This window comes from Hippichthys cyanospilos, chromosome 20, assembly GCF_059441005.1.
Source record: "Hippichthys cyanospilos isolate Australia breed blue-spotted pipefish chromosome 20, RoL_Hcya_1.0, whole genome shotgun sequence".
In the NCBI taxonomy this organism is placed as follows: domain Eukaryota; kingdom Metazoa; phylum Chordata; class Actinopteri; order Syngnathiformes; family Syngnathidae; genus Hippichthys; species Hippichthys cyanospilos.
In genome coordinates, this window is record NC_142388.1 from 3353904 (window position 1) to 3368663 (window position 14760).

A 14760-nucleotide genomic window follows, 5' to 3' on the forward strand; every position below is an offset into this window, starting at 1 on the left:
TCGCCTCTGCACGTCAATTTCCACGGAACCTCATCTCACCTCGGATTTTTCATCGCCGCGTGACGACTAGCGGCGGGGCTGCCGGTGCACGTGTACGATGCGTCAAGTTATTTCACGCGACCGGCAAGCAGGCATTCCAATCTGTGTGGGAACTTTTGTAAAGATGAGCAGCGATAAGCACCTTTTGACATCGCTCATCATTTTGCGGAAGTGAAAGTGTAGATAAGACATCTTGTTATGCTTAAGCAGCAGCGAAGTGTGCGAAATTTGTGTACAGTGGATCCTTTTCCGGTTAAATGCCCCATAGATTATATTGCAACTAAACTTGTGGAAACAATGAGGTGTTCAATATGAAATTATAATTGGGATTACATATTTTGGAATCTGACCAAATGGTCTTGATGTGGTGTCCCTCAAGGGTCAATCTTAGGACCACCTTTTGTTCACCCTGCATATGTTCTCTTTTGGTCAAGTACTTCACATACCACCACGGCTGAATAAATATATACAGCAGTTCAATGAACATATTAGAATAGAAACGAATAGAATAGAATGCCTTTATGGACACTGTATTGCTGGTATACAATAAAATTGTCAGCGCTGCTTGTATTGGTGGATATCATAAAAATATGAACAGTAAATTTTATACAAATTAGAGAATAAAAACCATGGTTTCACAGTTTGAGTTTAAGATGTAAATAAACATTTGTATACATATATTTCTTTATCAATTTTAATTGATTTAATTGAAACAAAAAATCCCAACAAACATTTATTTAAAGATGAAAAAAAAGGCAATTTTCTTACATGCACTGATTTTAAATTTTCATTTTAAACTTACCTAATCTTTGTAGTTTGTGCCTAAGCGATGCAATTATGAAATTTCTATCGTAAAAACTTCTTGTAAACCATTTAGTTCATTTTAAGTGTTTGAAAATGATAAACTGATCACACTAATTTCATTTATTTCCCCATCATAGGTACACTATATAATTCTGAAGAAAGTGAAGTTAAATTGAATAGCTCAACAAAGTAACAGTTTACAATTAAACGCGTTATATTTTGCTGTTCCATTCTGAAAAAGCACTCCTTTAAACACTTAGCAAAAACGTTAGCATTGAAGCTAACACAACAAGGTTTTACATGACAAAGATGAATGAAGTAATCTTACTCAAAATGTTTTGTTTTTTTTTTCATTTAGCATTCACATGATCCCTTTAATGCATACACTATATTTTTACATACCTGAATGGGGCTTTACTGCTGATTTATTCATTGAATTGATCCGTCCCAGACCTCAACGGGTCCCATCGGAGCGTAAAATGGTCGGTAATCGCGCCTTGCTGTTTCATGGCTCACATTACCAGTTATGGATCAAGTGGTGACGGCGAATCAATCAGCGTGGCCCCGAAGGTGAACGTCATTAGAAAGCCTGACGATCAACAGGAAACCAATATCATTGATGGATTAACAACAAGGGCGCCGGCAACAGGATCCAGTCCATGCCATGTTGTGTCACGCAAGCGCTGTGCTATTTCCCCCCCAAAATTCAGCTTGCGAGGGGAAAAAAAAAAGAAAAGTTGAGTTTAAAGTGGCGTGTGTGAATTTACGTTTACTTTGACAGCTTTACTGGCTTGTTGTGGCTGTTTGTAGAAAGCGGAGACTTTGGCCAGTTTGTAGGCTCGTGAATCATAGCGCGGAAACCCCTTTTGACTGATGTTGATGTGGGGGGGGGGCAGCCGAAATGACAGCGCACTCGCAGCCTGGTAAATACACTCTAATAAGGAAAAACGTTACTGGAATCATCAACGTGTATATCCGTCCCGAACGTTTTGCTTATGCTGACATGTTGGAGCAGCAAAATCGTAGATAAGGCATAATGGCGATATTGGCGATGTGAAAGGCAGCTTAAGCGGGAGGCGCATGCGGGTTTGAGGTGGAGTGGGACGTTATTACGCAAAATAGCTTTTGTTTGTTGTCATGAACGGCGACGAGAAATCCAAACAAAAATTGTGGCTTTATCGCAGCAATCGGAAGATGGCGGGCAAGAATGTGAGGATGAGTACCAAAGCAAGCAGGAGTTTTTTTATGTAAGAACGTTTTCTTGACTTGCAGGCGATGACTGTGCATTTATGACCAAACGTTTTTTTTTAAAAAGCCAAAATCTGTGCAATAACAAATAATTTGGGATGGTATGAGACAAATCCCACAAGCAGTAATTTGCCTTTTGCGTAAATGTGTGTGTCACTTTTACTACAGGCTAATTTTGCACTTGAAGCTAAGCAAATTGAGCAAAATGTTAGCTTGTGTGGTAGGCGTTTTTTTTTCCAGTCTTCACAAACTATTACTGTAGTATTACTGTAGTACAGTATAGTATGCTACTTTACTGTAGTATAGTACAAACTATTACTGTATTGCTGTACTAGTATCCCCAGACTCGCCACTCAGATGATATAAAAGAAAAAAAATCTCCTGTAGGGCTCCTTCTATTTAGTTTTTTAGTATTTGTATAAAAAGAAGAATACAATTTTTTTGGGGGGGTGAAAATGTTATAAAGAGAGAATTTTATCAACACAATTCCCCATAATCATGAACGACCAAGTGTCTTTTTTATTTTGACTTAAATTACGATTTTAGTTTCTCATATTTTTTTGTCAGAAACAATGGCGTTAGACCAAAAGAAGACACATTTGACTCAAAATTGATCAGTAGCAACTGCAAACATGTCAGGTGTGCACTGTTTTTTGTTTCATTGAATTGCCTCGAAAAAGTAACCCGACTGCTCTCGGAGCATTCGAGCGCCGCTAGCTAGCGATTTATTCATCCTTTTGGACCATAAAACTCCAGTCCTGGAGGGCCGGTATCCTGCATATTTTCTTTCCCCAATATACCCGATTCAAATGATTAGCAAGCTCTCTGCAGGAGTTTTAAAATGTTATTTATTTATTTATTTTAGATGTCCTCAAAATCCCATAACGCAAAGAACCAAGGATACCTTGGTATTACCCCTTAGACCTCTTGTAGGTCATTAGGCTCATTTTCGTGCACGCCCATGTCCTTTCTCCAGCCGTCTTTATCCCCCCGCGTTTGTTTTGATCCTTCTGGGTCATTAGCCAGATGAAATGTTTGTCCGCTCACAAAGGTAGATGGTTAATATGTTTCAACACTTCCGTTCGTCAGCTCTCTTGTCTTTGCGCACGCGTGTCGGTGCGCGCGCGTGAAATGGGAGCCCAACGTCTCAACTGGCATTTCAAGACTTACAAGCATTTCAACACCTCTGGCGGGGGAGGTCTTCCGAGCGTGCGTATGTATGTGCATGTACGTATGCGGCTAAATGCATTCCACCTCCAGGGTTGGGTTCCCAGCCGGCCAGGTCGATATATCACACCTGACATCATTGGTGTGCGGTTTGGAAGCGGGGGAAAATAGAACGTTGGGTTTCCTGCCAACATGCGCCGTCTTGTCCGTTCGTTCCAGTCAGATTAGCTTGACTTACGAGTACCGGTCTCGGGGTGAGAGGAGACAGAGAGCGAGAGGCCGGTTGGCTGCGACGTTATTTACTCCAGAGGTGAGAAGGAGGAAACCGGAGCCATAAATCTGGAGTCAAATGTTTGTGTTGACAGGAAGCCGTGTTGTTGGTGCTCTTGCGATGATATCGCTGGTGATTTGCACAAGTCGGACCGGGACAGGAAGTCAGCGGTCAGGGAAAATGGCTGTCCTAAGAGCGTTTAGCTAGCGTTGGGCAAAGGAGCCATTTGTCTCTGTGACGAGTGATTCTTTCCTCCTGCGGCTCAGCCCTTTTGTGGTATTCCAAGCGCCGGTTTGATTTACCATCTTTGACATGACCAAAATGGCCTCAGTTGAGATGTTTGCTGGCGTCTGAGCTGTCAGTGCAAGTGCAAAAAATGTATTGAATAAGCAAAACCAATTTTGAATTCTATAACAAACCTGTTTTCTGTCTGTCTAGCAACTGTATCTAAAGAAATGGCTACATAAATAGCTAGCTATATGGCTATCTGGTTCGCTGTTTTTGTCTTGGCCAAGTTATTCTAGCTACCGAGTTATCTATCTAGCTAGCTTGTTAAAAATGCATAACCATCTAGTTATCCATCTTAGTCTTATCTCCATAGCTATTTTTATTGAGCTAGCTACCAAACGAGTTTAAGCTAGGTATAAAGCCAGCTAATTAGCCATCTAGCTATATAGCAATGTTTTCCATCCAGCTAGAAGCTAGCTGCCGAGCTAATTTAGTTACCTAACTAGCAATAAAGCCAGCTAACTAGCTCGCTAGCTATATACTGTAGCAATGTTATCCATCTAGATATCAAGTATCTGTCTTGATAGTCGTTATAGCTGTCCATGTAGCGCATTATCTCGCTACCTAGTTAGCCATTTACCAATTTAACTAGCTCTCTATGTATGTCATCATTTGTCTAGCTATCTAGGTTTTATCTAGCTGTCTAGATCTCTGTCTAGCTAGCCTTCTAGTGAACTATCTAGTTGGTTCTAACTAGTTAGCTAGCTAGCTAGTGTCCAGTAGTGTGGAAAATCAATTAACAACAGTTGAAAAATTCGCAAACGTTTGTATTTATGTATGCATAGCTGTGTGGATAGCTCCGATCTTAAGCAAGGGGCTGCCTGTGACCAGAATGCCCAGGAGGAATTCGCCGCCTCCTTCTTTTGGATTATACAGGAAAAAAAAGTATTTAGCGGTGCTGTGTATGTTATCAGGCCGCACAAATAAAAGTCAGTTATGTCCTAATGAGATGTAAATATCTGCAAGAAGAGGCCTCTTACTCATTCAATAGGGGTCGGGCTACCCTCCATCTTTGATGTCTTGATGTTTAGAAATCCGGGGAATTGTCAAAGTAATACCCCCAGCCCCTTCCATCTTCATCTCTTGGGAATCGTTTGCAATTTTGACAGGCATGTGCCAGCCTTCGTTTATTCTCCAGTTTTCGCTCTTCCTTAGCGACGACATTGATCATAAAGAGAAACAATCATACTGCTGGGTTGAACGGGGTTCCCTCAGATCTACTTAGTCACCCACTGTCGTACTTTGCAGTTGACACGCTTTCATTTTCAAGATGACGGCGGAGGTCGAGGTATACGTACCTCCCGCAAGGCCCGAGCCGATGGGCCGGTTAGTATGTAAGACACAGTGGCAACCCCTGCTGCTGTGTGCTGCTAAGCTATGCGATTTAGTGACTTTGATGGCTGCCACAAAGGACACGAGTGCAGCGTGACTACCGGCAAGGTCATGTGCCAGACGCGGCATGCTGCTCCATCTGTTCGTTTCGTTGTGGGCATGCATGCGTGTGTGAGTTACCTGTCAGCGATTGCGGCTCGCGTGTTTGTTTTTTTTTTTTGCTGCTGTAAGGGTAAGAGTGCAAGTGAAGCGGTTGGCCTTCAAGTTGAAGGGGGCGGGAACGGAGCTCATCCGGGACCACAACACCAGGCGGGAAAGACGTCAAGATATTGTTTTACGTAAACGTTATACGCTACCTCAAACCACCTTTAGAGACGGCTTTTTCTCGATTGACATGGACGCCTTCTTTCAAAGCTTGTGTCCCTATGCTAATTTGGACATTATTAAAATCTGGTCTAAGGACCGATGCTAATGAACGAACCAGTGACTCCGGACCGAAGGAAACCGGTCGCAGACAATATGCCGTGCTCGTCTTCAAAAATGATTATTATTTGTTTTTATTTTATTTTGAGTAAAAGCCAATAGGAGTGGATCATTTGCTGAAACGCAAATTTCACAAGAGAGCGAAAAATGCCATTGGGGACCACAAGGAAGCAACGTCGAAGACAGTGAAGTGCCATTGGTTCATTTTTTGCTATTCTGCAAAAAATGTATGGTTTTGATGAGTGAAATATAGAATAAAAGGGAATATTACACTGTCTTTTACTGAAAATTGACAATGGGTTCGAAAAAGCGTCAAAAAATTTGCGAAAATTTGAACCTCGGTGTTTCTCTATGTACAAAAAAAGCTGTATAAATGAATGAATGAACTAAACATTTTCACTAAACCAGTTTTATGTCGCAGAGATTAGTTTTGAGTCATTGACGAAAAAAAAAAAGGATTCCTACCAAAACAACCTCCTTACGGTCTCGACTTTCATTTCCCAGCAAACAAAATTTTCAAACTATAATCGAAATGTATGAAAGAAATTAGAAAACACACACACATACACATAAATAGTGGTTATCTGCCAAATCACAGACTGTGACAATTTGCGGGTGAGTCTGGAGCAAAAAGTGTAGTTTGAAGAATACCGCTGAAACGGCCGGGACGAAACGTTCCTCCCCGGTCCCTGCAGACCGCACCGTCTTGTCATCATTGATCATGCTTAGCTGTCAATAGACGCTGTGCTCTTTGTGAATAGATTCCAGTAGCCTAAAGCCATTTGACCTTTCTGGCGTCCGCAAGGTCACCCCACCCGCCCCGGAAAACAACATCTTCCTCTTGCCTCTCCTCGTCAAAATGCTATCATGTGGGCCTATAATCAATTAAGCCCCATCTGACATTCCGCTGCTGTGAGGTCATGCCAATGTTTCCTTGGGGGTGTTTCCTCCTTGACCCACCCCGCCCCTTTCCCCCTGCGTCTGCGCAAGCATGTTGCGTTTTGATTGGCGAGCTTTTTTTTGCGCTTTAGGACTTGCCTGAAAAGAAGCCACCGGATTTTCACACTGGTTGGATTGAGGTAGCGACAGGAACATTTTTAGGTCATAGTCCAAATGATCTTGAAGAAGTTCTACCCTAGATCCGTTATGGAGGATATCATATCATATCCTATTTTGTGATAATATTTTAATATTTTAAAAATTCTTTAAAAAAATCAATTAATCAGTTTATTATTTTGGCAATTAATTGAATTAAATTTGCAAAAACATTTCCATCCCTTTATCAAAAAAAGAAGGGAAAAAATGCGCAAAAAATGCGATTTGGTTACTCGTCTGGTCCATATGATGTCATAAAATAATAATAAATAAATAAATAATAACAAATTAAAGCAAATATTTCCTTTTAATTCAACACATTGCAATGAAATGTAATATTAACTGCTCCCAGTTTGACAAATCTAAGGATTTGGAAAATGTTAGGTCTCCATAGGATTGAGCTGTCATCAAAAGTAATTTAATTTGATAATCGATTAATCGTCGGTCAATTTTAGCTCAGCTATTACATGCTGATGTTACAACTGGCAAGAAAAAATAACGTATTTTCCGCACTATAAGGCACACTGGATTACAAAGCGCACCCTCAATTAATGATATATCTTAAAACCTTTTCCACATATAAGGCGCACTGGATTATAAGGCGCACCTTCAATTAATGACATATTTAAAAAAAAATTCATAATATTGGCAATAACCTCGATTTAAATGACCTGTTTTTGACTCCCGCAGGAAATAATAATCAACAACTTCTTGATTCATTCCCAAAGTAGAATAATTTGATGTTGCCATGTGGCTTTTACTATATGCCAGGAGTGTGTAACAGCACGCTGGCCTAGCGGTTAGCAAATGTGACTCCCAGCCAAGAGGTCCCGCGCTTGAGTCTCCACTCCGGCCATGACCTCTCTGTCCCTAGGTAGCTTTTTTTTCAGCTTCCAAAACCATGCGCGTTAAGCACAATAAATTATCCATGAGTGTGACCGTGATTGATTGGTGACAGGTCCTCAGTTTACCTCTTGGCTTGCTGGAATTCACTTGCCCAAGTGGCCTTTATGAGGACAAGAGCTGTACTATAGAAAATGAATGGCTCCACGCACAGACACTGTGTAAATTGTATGCTTTTCAAAAAAGAACATGCATCATCACACACATGACACTAATGAGAAGGCTCCCTCACTATATCAATGAAATGTTAAGATAGTATATCACATTCTTGTTTACTGCCTCACATCCGCTCCGTGTGTGTCCCGTGATTTGCATGGGACCCGCAATCAAACTCAGTAATCACAGTGCTAAATTTAACGGGGGAGGGAGGGGGGGGAATCAAAGGCCTTGTTATCTGCTGCGTGCTCATAATGGAGATTCTTAAACTGGGCTGTGATCTGATAAACATGTGGGTGAAAGGGGGCTGGCCCCAAACATCTGCACGCCTGCTGGCCACACGGTAGCACGTGGTAGGGGGTGGGCTCGGGGCTTCGTTGCACAGCCGAGCCTTTAACGAAAAGGAGGAAGCAGAAGAGGGGGGAAAAATACATAGAAATGTTTCTAGTAAACCCCGCGGCCGCGACTCGCTCGGGATGCGGAAGTTGAGCCCGGAGGGCCGATTGAGTACAAGTGGAAGAAAAAGGACTGAAAGCGTTTGGCTTTGAGGGCAGATCTGAACAGGAAGAGTGATCGCCTTTGGCAAAGGAGACTTCCTGTCAGATCCAGGTCACTCAGTTGCAGTGTGACACTATGGAGGGGGAGAGGGGGAGTGGGGATTCTGTAATCGCAATAATTGTCATGATTAGCTGGAAACTAGCTGCAGCAGTTAAGAATCAAAGCCACCCAGGTTGCTTTATATATATATATATATATATATATATATATATATATATATATATATATATATATATATATATATATCGTTGTCATCAGTTATTTGCACATTTTGGCAAAATTTGCATTGCACTCTACGGTCAATAAGCAAATGATTTTATAAATACATTGGTACAGTTTCTGATCAGATTGGTGGTTGCTTATGGTTTTATTGGTATTTTTTTTTTTTTACTTGCTGATTGTGATTGGTGATATGCGTCAAAAATCTGATCGTATAAAGCACAGGTGTCAAACTCAAGGCCCGGGGGCCAGAACCGGCCCGCCACATCATGTTATATGCTGATTTGATTAGCTAAGATTTCAGGTCATCTTAAAAAAACAAAAACACTTTTCTGTTCCAAATCTATCTTTTGAACAGTTTTTATCAGCCTCTGATTTCAAAACTAGGTCGGGATGTCAACAAGCGAAAACGGCATTTATTAGACCCTTTTTTTCTATTTTTAAATCCTAAATTTTCAGAATTTTAGAGAAATTCGGGGGTACGTTAAAATGACTGTTAAGGATGCTTTCATAGACTATTTTTAGATGTCTTCCAGCCCTCTGACAGAATCTATAACTACAATGTGGCCCACGATAAAAATGAGTTTGACACCCCTGGAAAGGCTACTTGTGATTGGCTGGCAAACAGAATCCGCTTGGTTAGCCTTCATTGCACCCGTGAGATAGTAAAAACAAGCGGTGTTTATTGGTCAAAGCGTTTGGACTGCATTTGCCGCTATCGTCAAATGGAACAATTGTCATGGATACACTTTGAACACATTTGAGCTTTTGACCATAACATTTGATTGCGAACTGTGGGAACAAAGGAGTCACTTCCTGCTCAGCTGGCTGAGAAAAGAAAGCAACGCTATGTGACGAAGAAATAGCTCCTCTTGGGGAAACAACTGCAAACACGCCATCGCTATTCGTAGTCCCGGCACATCAGTCACGGCGCGTAAAAACGGCAAGGGTGTCGTCACATTTTAAAAGCGGCCTTCTCCTCACGCTGTTTTCTTTAGCATCGGAGCCAATTCGGGACTCATTGGGCCACCTCTGCCCCGCGGAGTCGGCGAGTGGCCGTTCTCCGCCCATCCATCTCTTGGTGTCTAAACAGCTTGTCAATCAAAGCGCCGGCACTTCCTGTTTACCTGTCCCATTGACCCTCCGAGCCCGAGGACAAGCACTCACGCCGCCGGCTTCAAAGCCCGTGCAAAGTTTACCCAGAGTTGAGTATCCACAGGTTGCCCCGTCCTGCCCCGAGCGCCGTGGCGGCGTTCAGATAAGGCCGCGGCTTCCTGGGCCAAAAACACAAAGCCAGAAAGAAGGGCCCGAAAGAAACCAAGGGACGGGAGACAAACAGTTCAAGCCTTATCATTTGTTTGAAAAGTGACTCGGTGTGCGCTTGTGCGTCAGTTTGCGTTGCGGATTTGCTTTAATCGTCTTTGTGCTACTGAAAAGAGGGGAGCGCCAAACAAGTGAGGCCGATTTGAACTTAAAAAACAAGACACGCAGTCATAGCAGACAGTTTTTGGTGGGATTTTGTGCACAACTCGAATCCTTAGCAATGATTTTTTTTTTTTTTTTTTTTACTGGTATACAGCAAAATCCCATGCGAGGGCCTGGCCGTGAGCCGTGGTCTACAGCAGCTCATGTAGTTCAAAGGTTTATGATTTAGATGATTTATTGGACATTGAAATATTTACCGTGCTTTCGTGAGTAACTTCCAAATAAAAGCCCCCCAGTGCTGTTGGTTTCATATATTACGTTTTATTTTGAAGCATTGTCGGGCTTCCTTTTGACGTTTGGCTACTGGACTTCTGGGCTCTGTCCCCCCCCGGCAGTTTTTAGAGGCGAAATGAGTATCGTTTACCCCAATATAGTGATGAATTTAGTTCATAACTGTTTCATAAGACAATCAAAATATTTTTTCTATCTATATATCTGCAAAATGCAATGCATTTTGGGGGCAAAAGTGACATAAAGCAGTGTGCTGCGCCACCCTTGTCTGATTTATGAAACATTCTAACTACATGGGTAGTGGTATATTTAGGCAAGATTTATTTAGCAACTCCAGAAGATATATTCTGTAACTTTTCATTTATTTCTGGCTCGTCTGTCAGAAAATGTTCAAATCAAGTTACTTCATGTTCCATTGCATTTGTTCTTAAGTTGAAAATTCAAACAAGCTGTTTTTGGCACTTTACTACAAAATATTAATATTAGATTCACTGATATCATCAAAACGCCTATTAAGATCTCCCATACCCCATAAAGTACGTTCACGTATACCCATTTGAAACCTAGTGACTCAAAAAAATAAATACATTTGTTTTATGATGTCCATAGTCCGCCTATGGGACGAATTCATTCGACAGGGACTTGTCAGATCCAGCATTGTTGTACGTTAGCACAGCCTGCCCCGTTTGGGGTTATAATTCACCGGCATTTAGCGCGGTCGACTTCTATTAAGGAAATTCCTCGATGTCTGCCCCCTTCATCGCATGGCAGCGGTCGGACCCGACGGAGTCCAGTATTGACCGGCCCGTGAACCGGGAACATAATGATGGTTCTGTTCCTGCCATCCCTCAGTGTAATAGTACTGTAAACCAACAGCCCCCTGAGCCACATTGCCTCGCCGCCTTGGCATTCCGACAGCAAATTAGGGAGGAAAACTAAAATATTCGCTCATCTGTCAACGCGACCAGTGAAAAGGAGGGAAAATGGGGAGCCGTTTAAGCCTAATGTCTTTCAATTAGTGGCTAACTGCTAAGGGGAGAGCGGATGTCCGATTCCAGGGACGTGCGGGTCACCGGTGGCGCTTGCTGTGATGAGTGTGGGGGGGATTTCCAAGTATAAATAAAGGCCTTGTGAATTTTAGCAAATGAACAGTAATGTCCGAGGAATGATGGCGATAATAATGCGTCGGACAGAACATTGGATTTAGGTCGGGCCCCCGGCACACACAGGAACTGCTTGTTTGTTCCAAGCGGCGCCGTTTCCTGTCCGACCGGCTGTGTGTGCGAGAGCGTGTTTCGCTGCGATAATCAGGGCGGGCGTGCGTCGCTTTCTGTGCGTTACCCCCCAGTTTTCCCCTGTTTTGGCTGTCCGTTCAAAGCGCCGCCCCGGCTCGCGAGGACGGATGCGCCACGCAACCCACGGATGAGATCAGCGCACGTCCGACGAGGGACTTCCTCCCAACACAGGAAGTGGAGGCCCAGCTGAGAGAGAAAGGGCTCTTCCTCTCTGATTTTGCGCTATCCTCCTCTGCTGTGATCCGTGTTTTGTCTCAGGGATGAGATAAAACGTCACTCGCCCCGTCCCCCCAAACCAGGAAGTGCTGCCTGTTGTGTTTAGGCAACGGAGGTCCAGCCAAAGTCACCGAAAGGCCTCTGGGAGTTTGGGAATCCCCGCGTTTACATCCTCACATTTGTCAAGTGGACATCCGTCATGCTTGGACGGAACTTAAGTGTGTCTGCGTGAGTATTCGGTCGTGTGACACTTTGGCGGAAGACGGGAACACAAGAGCATCTGTGTCCATGTCGATGGCCTTTTCCTGAGTAGAGGAAGAATGAAAACACTAATTCAATTTACCCTCCCCAAAGTTGGCCCTGTCTGTCAGTTTTGACTTCACACTTGCGCACCATTCCGATTATAACCGTTTATACAGATGTAACACATGGAGATACAAATGTCACTGGACATGGATATCATACTGTATATGTGTGATTTGTTCCGGAAGGGGGCCCGAGAGGAGCGGGTTGTAAAACTCACAAGGTCCGTGTGATGGGATGGGGGTTAACACATAAGGTCTTTCTCTGTATCCGATGCTCTCGGAAGTCTTCTGATACTGCCGTGACCGAAAATGACGGCTATAGCGGTGTGTGTGCGTGTTTTTTTTTTTTTTTAAAGTTATAGTATCTATGAAAACCAGCTTTTCATGCAAAAACAAACTTTTTGTAATTTAGTCAATTATAGTGAACTCATCTTGTGAAGCCCTTGTCTATTGAGCAGATTGAAAATGTTCAGTGAATTTTTCATAATTTATCTACACACACATAAGTGTTGATAGCAGCCGTATTATCCATCCATCCATCCATCCATCCATCCATCCATCCATCCATCCATCCATCCATCCATCCATCCATCCATCCATCCATCCATCCATCCATCTATCCATCTATCCATCTATCTATCTATCTATCTATCTATCTATCTATCTATCTATCTATCTATCTATCTATCTATCTATCTATCTATCTATCTATCTATCTATCTATCTATCTATCTATCTATCAAGAGCGAGCATTAACAGGCTGTTAGAGCTATCTATATATCTATCTATCTATACATTTTTTTCATGATGGCAACCAATACTAGTATCGCCAGCCCAATTAGAATACATATTAGAAAAATAGAATAGAAATTAAATTGACATGAAAACCTGCTATAATGACAAATATTGGTCTATCTAAAATGGCCTGTTTTCTTTTTCTCGTTAAATTTGTGGGTTATTTTTTAGACTAACAGGACCACTACTTTTCTCATAAACTGACAGTAAGTATGTCAGGTGTGCCTTATGTATGAGTATCAGGTAGAATACTCAGTATCGTGCCTTATAACAACCCAGTGCCCTAACTCCCTGAAAAAACACCCCAAAACAAAGCGGGTTAGTGCATATATATGACTATACCATGCTGGAAAATTGAAACTAAATACAGCGAAAATAAACACCCCGTAGCAAATCCTCCAAACTTGTCTCTGGTACCAATTTATACTTAGGTGCGTTTACCAGGAGAACCCTCGTAGTATTCTTTCCCCGCGCTCGTAAAATCTCCGGCTGGAGCGGTTGCCATAAGCGGCGATGGCCCGGGGACCCGTTGGCAGAGGTCAGCGGGTGCGTTCGGCGACAGCTGTAGAAACGCCGGGAGCCGGGCGCCGCATGAATACTGGCGATTATAGCAAGCATCACACGCACTTGCACCCGCATTCAACACACACATGCAGAGTGATCAGATCCTTATCTAAAGGATACATTGTTTAGAGGCTGCGCCGGCACACAGGACATATAGAGTGCTTTTAGTCAGTGCGTCTGTTCCCTTCGTATGACTGCATATCACATGATCAAAAAAAAGGGTCTGGTGTCCAGCCTCTGGTTTCTTTGGATCAGTGTGCTTTTTTTTTTTATTTTTTATTGTCCATGTGTGCAGTTGTACTGTTGACTAGATGCCCAACTGGCTTCTGTTGAGTTGTGTGTTCACTGTGTGTGAGGATTTAAAAAAAGGAAGTAGAACAAGTGAAGGTTCTTGTCTAGTTCTTTCAGCTGTGCAGTTCTTTTGTTTTTTGTTCCATAACTCCATCTTGAAAAGTCATGACCCAACCTATTTTCCTTCATGTAGTGATCTCATCTATGTGCAGCAGAACCTTGATTTGACGGGCTTATCGTGGAGAGGGGTCATCCATTAAAGTAGATTTTCTGATCAATCGAAGTACTTTTTGTGCTTAAAATGCAGAACAAAAATTTGTTTTGTACCATTTTTGTGGCCCTAAGCCCATTCAGTACATTATAAATTGATTGAATAAAAAATAATATTAAAAAGCTCTTTGAATGGTTTGAACTTACAACTTGCTTTTACCGATTCTTCGATCTTTGCCCCTCCCAATATGTCGGTTAGCTTGCGCTAGTCTGCTGATTGAGCCACAGTGCCATTAAACAACAGTGGCCAATTCTGCAACTGAAACATTCACAACTACACACAAAGCGGGAAGTTGTGGACTCACTGCTATTTTCTATCGGTTGATCCTGGGCACGATAAATTAGACTTCAAAATCCCCAACGATTTCCGTACGACAAGCAACTCCATGACCAAGCACATAATTTATCATTCAATTAATCATTTTAGCGGTGATATAACTCATCTGATCTCCGCCGTGGAACCTACCACATTTAAAAAACAAACGTTTCAATGTCTTTTTGAGTCCTTGTTCATCTTGTACAAAATTACCCCTTTTCGGTGTATTTTGCTTCCATTAACGCAACGCTCTTTGGAGGTCACGGCCTTGGGTGCCCAGAGAGAGGTGTTGCAGCTGGGGTGGAACTCTGGTACTTGTAGAGGCAGCTGTTGTGTGTTACTGTCAACATGGTATTGAAGGAGGGCTTCTTTCTGGCACAACCAGGTTTTGGCTGAAATCCGCACTTAGGTTACACTTGTTTTGACTTG